Source organism: Phascolarctos cinereus, unplaced genomic scaffold (assembly GCF_003287225.1).
Source record: "Phascolarctos cinereus isolate Bilbo 61053 unplaced genomic scaffold, phaCin_HiC Scaffold_1;HRSCAF=81, whole genome shotgun sequence".
Lineage (NCBI taxonomy): Eukaryota > Metazoa > Chordata > Mammalia > Diprotodontia > Phascolarctidae > Phascolarctos > Phascolarctos cinereus.
The window spans coordinates 168,126,131-168,143,647 of NW_027555514.1; positions in this window are offsets into that span (position 1 = coordinate 168,126,131).

Genomic DNA, 17,517 nt, shown 5'->3' on the forward strand with positions numbered 1-17,517 from the left:
TCCAATTCTTTGCCACCACAAAAACAGCTGCTATGAACATTTTTGTATATGTGGGTCCTTTTCCCTTTTTTATGCTCTCTTTGGGATACAGACCTAGTAGTGGTATTGCTGGGCCAAATGGTATGCACAGTTTTATAGCCCTTTGGGCATAGTGCCAGTTGTTCTCCAGAATGGTTGGATCAGTTCATGTTGTATATATTTATATGTACTTGTTATCTCCTCCATTAGATATAAACCCCTAGTGAGTATAAATTGTTTTATTCTTTGTACTCATCTCCCCAGTGCCTAGCACAACACCTGGAACACAGCAGGCATTAAAAATATTGGTTAATAAATAGATTGATGTAGTCCTTCGTCCTTTTCTCTAACCAACCAATGTTTTCCTTATATGTAAAATGAAGGAAGGGTATTAAAGTAGTTGATCTCTCCTGATCCTTCAAGGTAGTGTGAATCAAGTTTGGAAATTTTGGGGCAGTAGCCTATAGGCTTAACTGAGTGGGGGAAGGCTGAAGTGAGTGAGTAAGATCTGGGCAAAAGTCATGTCAGGGCTGGCCTCCTTAGAAAAATTTATTATACTAAGTCCTTGACTGCTACTCAAGAAGACCTGAGTTCAAAAAAAAAAAAGAAAAGAAAAGAAAAAGAGGGACTAGATGGCACAGTGGATAGAGCACCGGCCCTGGAGTCAGTAGGACCTGAGTTCAAATCCAGCCTCAGACACTTGACACTTATTAGCTGTGTGACTCTGGGCTAGTCACTTAACCCTATTGTCTAGCCCCCCCCAAAAAAAAAAAGAAAGAAAAGAAGACTTGAGTTCAAATCCAGCCTCAGACACTTATTGGCTGTGTTACCCAAGGCAAGTCATTTAACCTCTGTTTGCCTCACTTTCCTCAGCTATAACATGGGGCTAACAAATAGCACCTTCCTTTTAGGGTTGTGAGAATCAAATGAGATAATATTTGTAAAAAGGGCTTAGCACAGTGTATGGTACAGATTAGGTGCCATATGAATGCTTATTCCCTTCCCTTCCCCCGTTTGGACAGGATAGCAAACACTCGGATTTGGTTCCCAGAGTTCTTCCCTTCCAAACTGCTCTGGCACTTAGAGTACTGTCCCAGTAATGAAGGAAGGCCATTCTCCTAAGGAGCTGAAGCACCCTCCCATCACCCTGGCCCCATTGCCATCTGACTGCCCACGGTCTATAAGGAATAGTGAGGAGATGGACACCAAATGCCAATGAAATGTAATATATGATAATGAATGCTTTCCTGGGGTCAGGATTGGGAGAAGAAACAGGAGGCCTTTGTGACATTCTGAATCCAGAAAGACTTATGTTGTGGAATACTTTGGTTAAAAGCAGTCACTTTCCCCATGTGAAGGAACAGGATTGCCAATTATGAAGCAGGCTTCAGAATTATACCTCAGCTAGTCTGGTTCTTTTCAAGATGGCCTAAAGTTGAGTAGTGCTAAAAACATATACAACTTAAAAAATATATATACATAGAGCTGCTTAGGAGAAGCTTAGGGAGGGAACAGTTGAATTAGGCTGAGCTAAACCGGCTGAGGGAGACCAGGAATGATATGGGAAGGGACATTGCCATCAGGTGACACATTTATGTATATATTTATTTGTATATGTGTATACATATATGTATCTCCTGGTAGATACACACACATACATACATACATAGTCCTGTCCTGAACATATCTGAATGAAGATACCTTCTGGGAACTAGGAAGTATCCATATCATTATACCAATATTAATGGAAGCAGATTGACCTCTGGGTGGTCTAGTCAATTTTCCTACCCTCCTACCCAGTAAACTGAGACAGACCATTTATGTTTTCTCTCTTAATTTCGGTGTTCTATCTCATCCATACCACCTCACCCCTTAATAGGCACAGGCTGCCTTAGAAACATTATATAATAGATCCCATCCAATCCCCAAAAGACAAACTCTGTACAATGTAGAGGTGACCCTAGATTCTTAAAGTGTTATTCAAGCCTAGGAAGCTCCTACCAAGCTGGAAGTATAGACTTGAAGTATAGGCTCAAGAGCAGATGTCATCCTATGCCACACTATTGCCCTATTGCCCCCAAAGGATTGACTTCTCAGTGGTGAATGGTTTGATTTTAGGATCTCGTGGTGAGGTGTGGAGGGGCTGCGACCCACATTGGTGGAAAGAACACCCACACTGATAAAGTCATTGAGATTAAGAAGTATCAAAGTAGATTTGACAAGACTAATAAGAAACATAAGGAAGAAGGGGTTAAAGAGTCAAAGGTGGTGAAAGGGGGGAAAATGTAATGGGAAAACATTTGATGAGAGGAAATTTGAAGTGTAGGAGAGGAACATTATGGGGATAAGAAGTGGGATCCGGTTTCAGATGCAGACAGCAAAATGGAAAACAGAAAGAGTCTGACTTGGGGAGAAGGGGACAAAGAGCAGTCAGAAGTGAGGAATGGAAGAAGCACATAGAGCTGAAGGAAGAGTAGGAGGAAGGGAACAGAGGGCCTGGTTTTCTCTGTGGCAAAGCCTGCCAAGACACCTACACACGGGATTGTATAATTCCTTGTGCCCATCACAGCCTGCATAATAGAAAAGAGCTGAAATATGACTACCATTCACAAAAAATTAGATCAGATATTTCTTTAAGTGAATTTTATTACATCCAGATGAGGACACAATAGTTAGGTGGTCCAGTGGATAGAGCACTGGACTTGGAGTTAGGAAGACCTGAATTCTAATCTGATTTCTGACACATATTAGCCACGCAATCTTGGTTAAATGACTTACTCTCTGTCTCAGTTTCCTTATCTATGAAGTGGGGGATAACAGCAGCTACATGGCACAGTAGATGGAGCACTGGGCTTGGGATCAGGAAGACTCATCTTCCTGAGTTCAAAAATCCAGCCTGAGACACTCATTGTGTGATTCTGGGTAAGTCACTTAACTCAGTTTTCTCATCTGTAAAACGGGCTGGGGAAAGAAATGACAAACTACTCCAGTACTTCCCAAATGGGGTTAAGGAAGAGTCAGTCAAACTGAGACAACTCAACAACAAAATAACAAAAAAGTGGGGGATGATAATAAAACCCACCTCCTGAGGTTGTGTTGAGGACAAAAATGAAATAATTTCTATAAAGCGCTTTGTAAACCTTAAAGTGCTAAATAAATGCTAGATAGTATTATCATCATTATTAATTATTGTGAATCAGTGTCCAGCATCATTGAGGGAATGTCTTTTCTATGTTCTGACATACTGTGGGAATTCAACAAAATATTTACCAGAATAAGCAGTTTGGTGTAGTGGATAAAGAGCTACCTTTAAAGCCCAGAGGATCTGGGTTCAAGTTCTGCTTCTGACTCAAACAGGCTAGGAAATTGTGTGCCAAGTCACTAACCCTCTCAACGCTCTAGGCAATTCTAGTGTAAGTTGCAGAAAAGGTACCTACCTGCTTTGGTGGGGAGAGAGTTTCCTTACTGGGTCCCCACCGTTTAAAAAGTATGGAGTTGATATTACAATGCTGTTAAATAGTGCAAAGGGATCTAAAGAATTCTGTAGCCATTTAAAAAGCATCTCTTTACAGCAATAAAATTTCCAATGCAACGATAAAAAATTTTAAAGAACCTTTAGAAGTGGATTTTTCCCCCACTGAGGCAGATTGATTTCTCTTCCTTCTGTAATCAAGGTTGATTTTTGCCCATCCTTTGAAAAATCACTTCCTCTGTAGGGTTAAAGACAGATTTTTCTCCAGAAAATCCCTTTACACACATTGTTTTCCTTGATGTAAACTGAGCTCTCCAACCCCTTTAACATTCTAAAGAATTTAAAAAAAAAAAATCTTTGGATGAGTTATTTCTTAGGAAATCTTGCCCTCTAGCTTCCAGTGTTCCAAATTGGGCGAGATGATGGGGAACTTTTATTTGAGCCAATAAACTGATGGACAGCACCATCTAGTGGCCTAAGTCATAAAGTAAAGCTAAACAAGAAAAAAAGAGAGTTATGAGAGAAATTATAGTAAAATCTCTTTCCTATGTGAAGCGATGCTGATAGATGAGTTTTCCAACCAGTAGTAGATTTCATGTTTGAATTAATTGAAATTTTTGTCCTTATACCATACTATCTACATTTTTTTAAACCTTTTGGTTAACTAGGAGGGAAACAGGGGTTAGATTATATCTTCTGGTTTATTTATAAAAAGTATACCATAGTCACAAATCCGTAGAATGTTAGAACTGGAAAGGCCCTATGAGGCATTTATTATCCCATTTTACAGGTAAAGGGATTGAGACTAAGAGAAGCTTCCTAATGTGATGTTGGGCAGCAAAAATATCATGTAAAATGAAGGAAGTGATTGTACCACTATAATGGGTGGGCCCTGGCCAAGTTATTTCTGGAGTATTGTGTTCAGTTCTAGATGCTACACTGCTAGGAAGGAACTGAATGAAAAAGAATGCATTCAGAGGAAGATAACCCAAAATGGGAGAGGATGGGGAGTTTATTCTGAAAATGAGAATACTTAGATAGATGTATAGAATCTGGCTTCACATCTTTGAAGGGCTCTCACATGGGAGACAAATTGGACATGACCAGCTACCAAAGGCAATACTAAGAGTATGGGGGATGTTGCAGAGAAACAGATTTTGTTGAGATTTAAGGGACAACTTCCTAACAAAGGAATGGAATGGGTCATTTTAGTAGTCAGTGAAACCGCCATCACACAGCAGGTAAAATGAAGAGCGCTTGACTGCTTGTCAGGGATATTATAGGGGCACAGCTATTCAGGTCTAGATCAGCGTGATGACAAACCCAGACCCTCTTAACTCTGAGATTCTGTGATGCTGGTGTAGAGAGTTGGAGAGGTGTTGGCGTTGGTGGGGTGAGGGGAATGGGACAAAGGTAAATTTTGTTGTCGTTCAGTCATTTTCAGTTGTGTCTGACTCTTTGTGACCCCATTTGGGATTGTCTTGGCAAAGATATGGGGTGGTTTGCCATTTCCTTCTCCAGCTCATTTTACAGATGAGGAAACCGAGGCAAACAGAGTTAAGTGATTTGTTAGGATAACACAGGTGGTAAGTACCTGAGGCCAAATTTGAGCTCAGATCTTCCTGACTCCAGGCCCAGTCTCTATCCATTGTACCACCTAGCTATTTTTAGCAATGCTCCTGCTGCTGCTGCTGCTTTTCCTTCTCCTCCTCTTTCTCCTTCTCCCGTCTTCTTTCCCTCCCCCTCTCTCCCTCTCTCCCTTTCTCTCTCTCTCTCTCTCTCTCTCTCTCTCTCTCTCTCTCTCTCTCTCTCTCTCTCTCTTCTTTTCTCTTTCTGTCTCATTCTCTCTTCTCCTCCTCCTTCTCTTTCTTCTTCTTCCTCCTCTTTCTTCTTCTTCCTCTTCTCTCTCTCCCTCTCTCCTCCTCTCTCCTCCTCCTTCTCCTCCTCCTCCTCCTCCTCCTCCTCCTCCTCCTCCTCCTCCTCCTTAACATCCTTTACCTACTTCTTCTCCTTCCAGGGAGTTGGAAAGTTAGGACTAGAGTTCCAGAAAGAGATTGGGGCTGGATATATAGATTTAGGAGCCATCTGGATAAAAATGATAATTGAATCCATGAGGCAATTACCAAAGAGCAATGTATAAAGAGTAAAGAAAAGAAAGAAAGCCCATGACAGTCAAAGAGTTCGCTTACAATACACGCTCACTGATATATTATTACTTTCATCTCCTGAGCCCTCACTGCTATGCTTCACATCTACATAAAATCAGTCCCAGCAATACCATTGACTCTTAAGTACCAAACATTTACTTAACAAGGCAAAGGCAAGAATTATTATAACATTTGTTCATTAGAAGGTAAAAACAGGAAGAAGAAAAACATAGCATTTGCTTAGTAAGGGGCAAGGATAGGAATAATAAAAATAAAACATTTCATCCTTAAAAATGAGTTACACTTGGTGGGAGACAGTGAGAGGTTCATGACTAAGGAAGCTCAGACGCCTGGGGAAGGTGAGGGCTCCTGGGTCTCTTTAGATAAGAGTCCGCAACACACCCTATGGATTGGAAAACTTCTCTGCTAACTTTTCCTTTTCAGGTTCTCACAGCTCTGTGGCAAGGCAAATCCACTTTTCTGCTAGTCTTGGACCACTGAAGCAGTGACAAATTCTTTTAGCACACAGCCAGCCTTGACAGGGTTCCAAGAAAGTGTTACTATATTTCAGTAACTATCTTCTCAGATGTGCTCTGTGACTCTGAGGAATTTCTCATTCTCCAGTTGTGGATGGTGATAGGTCCATGAAGCCTTTCCCCAGCCAAGTCTTCAAGCAGCAAGGCATTTACATTGTTCAATAAGATCTTCAGCAAAGCCAAGTCTCTTCACGCAGCAAAGCAGATGCAAAGCCTCTTTTTTCCTATATTTCTCTTTCTCAAACTGGAGAAGGCAATAAAGGGCAACACAGACCACCCTATCCCACCCCACCCCAAGGTTTTCCCTTTCTCATGATGTATTTAGGTGGCTCTAGGAGCAATAAGCTCAGATAGGTCTCCATTAAGCAGCAGGATTAAGCTCTCTTCCAATGAGGATTAAAGAATGGTCATGTGATTTAGTAGTTTTAAAAGATGGTAATAGTTCTGAAGTCAGACAGCAAGGTATTGATGAGTAAATTGAAGTGGAAGTAACATATGTAGGTGGGTTTTTTTCTTCTAGGAATATGACTGAAAGGAAGAAGAATGATAGGATGGAAAGCTCAAAGGAAAGGCAAATCAGAATTTGTTGTGAATGTTTAGAAAATTAATTACAATTTACTTTCATTAAAAAAAACTTTATACTTTTAGAAGGAGTGGAAGGGTTTATTAGAAAATAAAAATGGTAGAATGTTTACATTTCAAGAAGATTAGAAAATCACTGATATAATACTTCATTAATGACTCCACAATGGTATACTGACTAACTGAATCACTTTCTGCAAGACAGTAGATTTTTCAGCATGGATTTCCTATACTGAAAAGGTAACTCCTTCAGATCTGAAGATACTAGAGCTTTAAAGGAGATGAGTAACATCACTTGTTACTGCTTCATTATACCATGTGGTTAGTGTATATCATTAAATGTGCTTTCTGTACAAAAATAAAGTCACTGACTAATTATTATGAAAGCGTGAGTTTTGAGTTGTTGTTTCTGAAAACATAAATCCCTTAACCAGGCATAAAAGATCTTCCTTAAGTTAGGACTCCTACATAAACTTTCAGCCTTAATTTCACCATACTATCCTTGGTGAACTCTTGTACATCAATCAGGCAGTCAATAAGCATTGATCAAGCACTTGCTTATGAGCCAGGTATTGTGCTAAGCTCTAGGGATACAAAGAAAAGCAAAAACACGGCCACTTTCCTCAAAGAGCTTGCATTCTAATAGGGAGGAACAACATGTAAATCATCATACATTCAAGCTATATGCTGTATAAATGGAAGGCATTGGCATTGGGAAGGAGGAATGGGAGGGCCAGGAAAGGCCTCCTTTAGCAGATGGGATTTGAATTGAGCCTTGAAGGCAGAGAAGAAATCCAGGAGGCAGAGGAGAAGAAGAGCATCCCAGGCATGGAGAAGAGCCAGTACAAAAGAACGTTGTCTGAACATGGAGTAGAGAGTGAGGAAGGGTAATGAGACCAATTTGCTGCACTTAAAATATGCAAAGAGGGCAGTGATGTGCAATAAGGGAGATCGGATCCAGGTTGTCAAGCCTAAAATTGCCTCCTTGCAACTGCCACTTAGAAGAACAAATAGAATCCTCTTTCTCTTCAATTTCCTTTTAAATACTAGAAATCAGTTTTTGTGTGCCACCTGTCTTTTTCTTCTCCAGAGTAAGCATTCCCAGTTCTTCTAAAGATTCTCATATGACATGACCTCAAGGTCCCTCGCCAAACTAGTTGCTCTCTTCTGGACACCCTTAGGGGTGGTGAAACTGCAGCCATGAGACCACATGTGGCCTACTAGGTCCTTGAGTTCATTCAGCCTTTTGACTGAGTCCTAGTTTTACAAAACAACTCCTTCTATTAAGAGGATTTGTTCTGTGAAGTTTGGGTTTAGTCAAAGGGCCACACTTGAGGATCTAGAGAGTTACATGTGGCCTTGAGACCACAGGTTCCCCACCCCCACTAGCCCTTTCTAAATTGTGACATTTAGAACACTCTGTTTGACTTCTTCTATTAAACATTTTCTAATTTGCATGAGAGTTATTTTTATACATCTCATCCTACTCCTGGACAAGAAAATTATCAAGGGCAGGAAATGTTTTTCATCTTTGTATCCTTAATATTTGGTGTGGTACCCTCTAAATGGTAGGTACTTAACATTTATTGAGTTGAATTGGTGAGTGATTTACCAATCCATTCCTACACTCAAGTAGTCCTGTTTGCAACCAGTGACACGTTTTTACAAAATCGCTTGATGTTAATTCCCACTCTCTCCTTCTTTCTTCCAGTCAGTGCCAAAGAAGTGATTCTTCTTACAAGGTCAGCCCTTCCCATCCTCATCAGCAGATTGCATCCCCAACCCCTTGAGTCTTCAACTTCTCCCTATCAGTAAGTTCTTTCCTTACTGCCTTCAAACACATCCAAATGTCTACTATGTTTAAAAAGATTTCACTAGACTCTACCATCCCCTCAGTCTATTACCTTATATCTCTCCTGTGTGGAGCCCAGCAGTATATTCCATGGGTCAGGATCTAAACAATTGTCTACTCCCACTTAGTTTCAGTCACCCAGCTCCTGTCACTTTTGGTCATTACTCTGTTTGCAGCTTCAGCTACCTGAAGCCTCTACATGACACTAGTAGACCATGGTAGTTTCCATAGCCCTTCTGGATCATCCAGCCCAAGGAGGGCTTTGCTCCAGGTCAGCAAGGTCACTGTCTTGGAATATGCTACCATCTCTTCCATATGTGTCACTATTGCCCCCCTTTTCCATCTCCTTGCTGTTAAATCATTCCCTGTTCTGCCTTTGAACAAATTCAATGTCTTAGTATCTATAATCAGATCTGACTCCTAGAGCCTGAAGCTTCATGGAAAATGTAGTTCTAATCCAATATTCTCATGTTTGTCATACACTGAGAACTGTAGGCTCACCTTCATCTAACCCCTGTTGCATTTAGCCTGGAGAAGAGAGGATTTAGAGGGAACAATGATTACTGTCTCCAAGTATTTGAAGCGTTGTCATGTGGAAAAAATGTTTAGATTTCTATTTCGCCTTTAAGGGCAGAAGTAGGAGCAAGGGAAGTTACAGAGGGGGAGATTTCACCTTAATATATGGAAAAACTTTTAAGAATTGAATCTCTTCCAAAATTGTATAGTCTACTCCAGGAGGTAGTAAGTTCTTTATCACTGGAGACTTCAGAGAAAAATTAGATGATCGCTTGTGGTCTAGGGGACTGCAAATCATGAGTGATGAGGGAGGTAGCTGGAGAAGAAATCTACCTACTGCTGCTGGGTAGCAGTATTGATAGGGAGAAGTTGAAGACTACAACTACTGCTCTTGTGCTCCCAGTAGAGGATTGGCATCAGCAGTGACTTCTAACTAGGATCATAGAATTTAGAGTTGGTAGGGACCTCAGACTTCATCTAGTCCAATCCCTATCTTAAGTATAAGCTCCCTGCATAGTATAATTATAGATAATATACTATATTATATAATATAACATAATAGTATAGCTTAACATAACACCATATGATATAACCAACATTTATATAATATTTTAAGGTTTGCAAAGTGCTTTGTACATATGATCCCATTTGATCCTCACAATAATCCTGTGAAGTAAGTGATATTATTTTCATTTTCACGGATGAAACTGAGACTGAGAGAAATTAAGCCATTTGTCCAGTATCATGAACTATTAAGTATTGGAGGCAGAATTGTAGTCATATCTTTCTAATTCCAAGCCCATTCACTATTTTGCTTGACTATTTTCTGTAAAAATGAACAGAATACCTCCCAAAGCAGTCTATCCTATTTTTAGATAACTCCAATTCTTAATAAATTCATCCTTATACTGAGGCATAAATTGGCTCCCTACAATTTCTAATCATTAGTCTTTGGCAGCTACAAAGTTCAGTTGATTGAGCCCTGGACCCGGAGTCAGGAAGACCTGAGATCAAAAGCATCAAAAACTTATTAGCTGTGTGACCTTGGACAAGTCACTTAAACTCCTGTTTGCCTCAGTTTCCTCAACTGTAAAATGAGGGTAATAACAGCACTTGCCTCAAGGGATTATTGTGAGGTTCAAATGAGATAACATTTGTAAGGCTCTTAGTTCGTTTCAAGTGCCTGGCACATAGTAGGAACATAAGAGATCTTTCCTTCCTCCCTCCCTCACTCCCTCCCTCCCTCCCTCCCTCCCTCCCTCCCTCCCTTCCTTCCTTCCTTCCTTCCTTCCTTCCTTCCTTCCTTCCTTCCTTCCTTCCTTCCTTCCTTCCTTCCTTCCTTCCTTCCCCAGAATCAGTACACTCCATTTCCCACATGACACATTCGAATATATGCTTATAGCTCTCATGTTCTCCTTAACTTTCTTCATGATGTCTGAGGTACAGATATTTTAATTCCTGTTGGTAAAGATTGGGGAGATCAAGGCTTGGGTCTAAGTGCCTGGTCAGTGAATAGCTGCAAGTCTGATTTAATCAACTCAATCAGCAAGAGGTCTCTGGCAAGAGGTGAAAAAAGGGTGGATGGCAGCAGAGGGTTACGAATTGCCACCACAAGCTGACCACTGACCAGGCAGCATGAGCTTCAGGGACATTTCACATTGTTTGCCTTGTGGAAAATGACATGCTATATATATTGCAGGATCATGAGGTTAGAGATACAGTAATTCAGAGAGATAAGATGACAAATAAAGAGGCAAAGAGTTAATGGTGTGTTGCCTTGTTGAGCAGAGCTTGCCACGCCTCATTAGATTTAAAAGAGTTATCTGAGATAGGGTAATTATCAGAGACAGTAAAACTGTTGTATTAAAAGATAAAAAGCTAGTATCATAGAAAAATAATTAACTGCTTAATAGGGCAGCTACCAAGCAGAGCTGTCTGGAAATCAAAAGTCTGAAAAGCAGCCAAGATCACTGGGGTCTGGAGTGAGGCTGTTCAGAGGCTTGTGACCCTAAGGGCTATTGAGGATGTTAATCCATACCAAATGGCTCTGGTCCGCTTGCAGTGGCAGGTTAAGGGGACCAATAAACCTCTCCTATAGAGTTGTGTTTATTAGGAGGGAGCCTTTCCCACTGAGGCATTCCATAAAGTAGAAACACCACCAAGTAGTAACAGCATGGCCACAAATGCCATGAACTCACTGTGTTTTTTGGGGGCAATGATAATAATTATAGCTGACATTTATATAGCGCTTTATGGGTTACCAAGTACTTACATACATAATCTAACTTCCCTTCTCTGGCCAACCTGTGCATTTGGGAAGTAGACTACATGATTGCTAAGGTCTAAATTCTACAATCCTATAACTTTAAGTCTTTGTCAATCAATCAACAAGCATTTATAAGGCACCTACTATGTGCCAAGAACTGTGTTAAGCACTGAGAATACAAGTACAAAGAATGAAACAGTTCCTAACCAAAAAGAGCTTATGTTCTTCAAGAGAAACAACAAATACATCTATAATATGTACAGGATAAATATAAATTCAATAAAGATAAATACATTAATATGTTCAATACACAGTAGTTAGGGATATTAGCAGTTGGGGTATCAGGAAAGACTTCATGCAGAAGGCGGTGCCTGAGTTTCATCTTAAAGGAACAGACAACTCTATGAGGTGGAGGCAGAGAGGAAGTTCGCTCCATGTATGTAGGATAGCCAGTATAAAGGCGTGAAGATAGGAGATGCATTGTCCTGTATGAGAAACAAAGAGGAGGCCAGTTTGTCTATATTGTAGTGTATCTAAAGGGGGAAGAATGCCAAGGAGGCTACAAAGATTGGTTGGGGCCAAGTTGCATATGGTTTTAGAAGTTTAACATGGGAGTTTATATTTTCTCTTAAAGATAATAGGAAGCTACTGGAACTGATTGAGTAGGAGAAATGACACGGTCAGATCTGCACTTAAGAAAAAATTATTTTGTCAGCAGTGTAAAAAATAGACCAGAATGGGAAGAGCCTTGAGGTAGGGAAACCAATTAGGAAGCTGTTTCAATAATCTAGATAAGAGTTAGTCAGTTACTAAATCAACTAGCATTTCTTAAGTGCTTACCTTGTGCCAGGCATTGTGTTAAATGCTGACAATACAAATTGTTGCTTGTCCTTCTTTTCTTTTTTTTTTAATATAAATTTATTTATTTTTAGCTTTCAACATTTACTTCCACAAGATTTTAAACTTCCAAATTTTCACCCCATCCTGCCCCTCTCCCCACCCCAAGATGGTATGCATTCTGAACACCACTTCCCCTAGTCTACCTCCCTTCTATCTCTCCCCCCCCCTTCTCTTATCCCCTTCCCCTTCTATTTTCCTGTAGGGCAGGATAGATTTCTGTACCTCAATTCCTGTATTTCTTATTTCCCAGTTGTATGAGCAAACATTTTTTTAAACCTGTGTTTTTAAAACTTTGTGTTCCAAATTTTCTCCCTTCCTCTCAACCCACCCACCCTCACTGAAAAGGCAAGGAACTCAATACAGGCCATACATGTGCAATTATGCAAAACACTTCCCTAGTAAAGGAGTTGTAAAAAACTAACTCTTATCTACCTTAATCGTATCCTGCCCCGCCCATTTAATCTATTCTTTCTTTTGACCCTGTCCCTCCTCAGAAGTACTTCCTTCTAATTAACCCTTTCTCAACCTGCCCTTCTCTGTATCATCCCCCTGCTCTCTTCTCCCTTAACCCTTCCTATTTTCCTGTAGGGTAAGACAGATTTCCATACCCAATTGAGTGTGTATGTTATTCCTTCCTTAAGCCTAACCCAAACCATAATTGATTCCTTTCTAACCCTAACCCTAATTCCTTCCTAACCCTAATTCCTTTCTAATCATTTCTGACACCAATTCCTTTCTAACCCTAACCGTTTCTAACCCTAAACATAACCCTAATCCTTTACTTTCTAACCCTAACCCTAACCATAATCCTAACCCCAGCCCTAACCCTAACCATTTCTTACTCTAATCCTAACCCTAAACCTAACCTTAACCCTACACCTAACTCTAATTCTAACACTAACCCTTTCGAACCCTAAACTTACCCTAACCCCAAACCTAATGTCTAACCCTAAGTCTTAACCCTAACCCTAACCCAGACTCTAAACCTAAATCTTTTTCATTCTAACCCTTTCTAACCATAACCATTAGTGACCCTTTATATGATTCCTTGCTCCCCTTAACCTTAACCCTAACCCTAATTCTGCTGTAACCCTAACCCTAACCCTAACATTAATTCGAACCCGAACCCTAACCCTAATTCCTTTCTAACACTTACCCTAATCCTAACCCTAATCCTTTACTTTCTAACCCTAACCCTAACACTAAAACTAAGCCTAACCCTAATTGTGTTCTAACCCTAATCCTAACCCTAACTGAGCACTAAACCCTAACCTTATCCCTAACCCTAACCCTAAACTTAACCCTAATCCTACCCCTAACCCTAGCCCAAACTCTAACTCTAATCCTAACCCTAAGTCTTAACCCTAACCCTAAACCTAAATCCTTTTCATTCTAACCCTTTCTAACCATAACCCTAATTCCTTTCTAATACTTACCCTAACCCTAACTTTAACTTTTTCCTTTCTAACCCTAACCCTAACCCTAACCCTTTTGAACCCTAAAACTAAACGTAACCTTAAGCCTAACACTAAACATAACACTAACCATAATCCTTTCCTTTCTAACCCTAAACTAAACCCTAACCCTAACCATTTCGAACACTAAACCTAACCTTAACACTAATCCTAACACTAAACATAATGCTAACCCTAATCCTTTCCTTTCTAACTCTAACCTTAACCCTTTCTAACCCTAATTCTAACCCTAACCCTAACCTGAACCCTAATTGTGCTCTAACCCTAACCCTAACCCTAATTGAGCTCTAACCCTAACCCTAATTCTAAACCTTTCTAACCCTAACCTTAACCCTAATTGTGCCCTAACCCTAACCGTAACCCAAACCATAATTGGGCTAACCTTAACCCTAACCCAAACCCTAAGCCTAATTGATTCCTTTCTAACGCTAACCCTAATTCCTTTTTAACCCTAATTCTAACCCTACTTCCTTTCTAACCCTAAACCTGACCCTAATGTTAGTCAGTTCTAACCCTAACTCCTTTCTAACCCTAACCATAACCCTGACCCTAACCCTTTCCAACCTTAAACTTAACCCTTTCTAATCCTAACTCTAACCCTAACCCAAACCCTAATTACTTTTCTTTCTAACCCTAATCCTTTCTTACCCCTAATCCTTTCTTACCCCTAATCCTTTCTTACCCTAACCCTAACCCTAACCCTCATGATTCCTTTCTAACCCTAACCCTTTGTAACCCTAACCCTAACCCTTTCTAATCCTAATGCTAATTGCTCTCTAACCCTAACCCTAATTCCTTTCCTTTCTAACCCTTTCTAATTTCCTTTCTAACCCTTTCTAATTCTTTTCTAACCCTAATACCTTTCTAATCCTAACCCTAACCCTAATCCTAACTCTAACCCTTTCTAACTCTAACCCTAATTCCTTTCTAACCCACCAACCAGAAAGGAGAGAGTATTTAGGAGAAGGTGCTCAATAGTGACAAATACAATAGATAGATTAAGAGTGTTTTGGACTAAGAAAAAACCGTCTCTGAACAGTGTATGTGAGGGGGATGTGAAAGGGGGGTGTCCCTCTTTCCCTTCTATTGGGAAGAGTGGGCTCACACTCAAAACATTTGCCACAAAGCATTTTCCCCAACAAGTTCACTTCCAAATATGGCATAACTAATGGATGCATCTGAGTCTCTGTCTCTGTTACCCCTGGGCTGGATCAAGCAGGTCACTCTTTGGGCCTTGGCTATACCCTGCCCCACACTTTGCCCCTGCAGATCCCAGCATGGACTCCAGCTCTCAGACTTCTGGCACTCTTCCTTCTAAATTTTTTTTGGGGGGGGGAATGAGGGTTAAGTGACTTGCCCAGGGTCACATAGCTAGTAAGTGTTATGTTTCTGAGGCCAGATTTGAACTCAGGTCCTCCTGAATCCAGGGCTAGTGCTCTATCCACTGTGCCACCTAGCTGCCCCCTGCCTTCTAAATTTTTGATACTTCAAGGCCACAACCCTCTCCAATACTGCTTCACCTAAAAGCAGGAAGAGTAAGCACAACAGAGACAGGAGCAGCAGCTGGGCCCATGCGTTCATGGGTGACATGGCAGTGGCCCTAGTGGCGAGATGAAGACCTGAGACCTCTCTCCCCACTGAGGGATTATAGCATTCCTTGCCTCCTCACTTGAACACAGTATAGGTGGCAAAGAAAAAGAGGTTTGCTTTGGCTGCTTAGGGCAGGAGTGGTGAACCTGTGGCTTCGAGGCCACATGTGACCCTCTAGGTCCTCAAGGCATAGAACAAACTCCCTTAATAAAAAGGATTTGCTGTAAAACTTGGACTCAGTCAAAAGGCTGCACCCAAGGAGCTAGAAGACCCCAAGTGGCCTTGAGGTCACAGGTTCCCCACCCCTGGATTAGGGCCTTTTGTTGAATGTACCCTTCTCTGTCTCTTCTCCACCTGATTAATAGACAAGAACCAGTTGTAGAATGTCTGCACACGCTCCAAAGTCCATATGGGGATTGTATCAGCCATACACACTGAGTATGCTCATATGGGCTGGGGTTGGCCAGTCCTTCTTTACACTCTGATTCAGTGACAATAGGATTCAATGACTATAGGATCTAGTACTTAATAGATGCTCAATAAACACTACATTAAGTAAATTGATTTGAAATCTCTTGATGGACAGTTACTCCAGAATATGTCAAAGATGTTAATAAATATTAACTCTATTTAGCTTTTGAAGTCTTTCACGACCTGACCCCAACCTACCTTTCCAAACTTATTATGCATTCTGCCCATTCCCACACTCTGTAGCCGAGCCAAACTGTCCTGCTGTTCCCCAAACGTGACCCATCTCTGCATCGTTTCACTGATTGTCTTTCATGCCTGGAATGCGTTCTCGTCTTGCCTCCACCTCCTAGAATCCCTTATTTCCTTAAAAATTCTGTTCAAGTGACATCTACTATATGAAGAATTTCCTGTCCCCCCAGGGTCTAGTACCTTCTTCTACAAAAACATTTACCTTGCACTTATTTTGTACACTTATCCCTTCCACAACACGACTTTCCCCATTGCAGTTTTGATATATCTCAGGTTGGCATAAGAAATTAAATGGGAATTTTGGGGGAATTTTGTGGAAGCCACAGACAATACACAAAGGCCAGCAGACAATACAGAAAAAGCTTAAAAACACAGAAATGTATAAAATATATGCATAGTAAGTATAATATCAACCCAAATGTTATCGTAAGGTACTGTAAACACGCCATAAAAGAAAAAAGGAAAAATTCAGACTTCTTCTCTGGTATGAAGGGGAGGGCCAACAAATTTTATGTGGATTTTTCAGATCGCAGAGGGTACCATATCCCTGACCCCTGTAATGTGGAAGGGATAACTGTATATATGTTGAGTGTGGGGCATGTCTGTATGGGTGTTCTGTTTGGGTCACTTTGTTATATCTAGATGTGATTCACAGGGAGGCAAAAATAGACATCTCCGGCATTGCCATTCACCTTTCTCCAAGGGAGACTTTGGTCCCTGTGAAGAGGGGAGGCTGGGGCTAGAAGTTGGCCACTCTGTTCTCCTCAAAGAGAAGGGTACTGGCCTAGAAGCACATCTCTCTGCTCTGTTTAATATTATTAGTGTAAGGGAAGTAATTTTTAGGTTCAAGTTAAAGTCCTCATCATTATTTCTTAATGGGAAAAGGAGGACCTCAAGCTATATAGCCACGCCTTGACTTCCCACCAAACATCAGTTCCTAAATGAACACATATAGCAAACAGCAACAAACCCATTTATCCAAAACAAAACCAAAGTCAGAGAAACTATGCATTGTAGAATACATAACAGACAATACACAGAGTAAATGAGCTCTCCCACTTGGAGAGAGAGAGAGAAGGAGACAGAGAGAGACACACGGAGAGAGAGACACTAAGGGGAAATGCCCCAAAGTCTGTAGTGTAGCAAGCTAGGACTGCTGCTATTTCTCCTTCATTCTCGAAGAGGACCATGACATGGGGAAGGTGATGTCATGATTTTCAGGTGAATTGGATTTAAGCGAGGTAGGGCTGTACAAAGTCACCAGCCTTACTGTCTCCTCCACAGCCGTCTGGGTCCAGTGGCAAGATATAGATCAAGACGGACTAGGGCCACTATCGAAGTTCTACATGTCACTTCTCAGAGCACTTCTCCTTTCGTGGACTTAAAGAGATGCTGGAATCATGCATCTTTTCTCTTGGCATTGGAAGCCAGAAGAACCAGGAA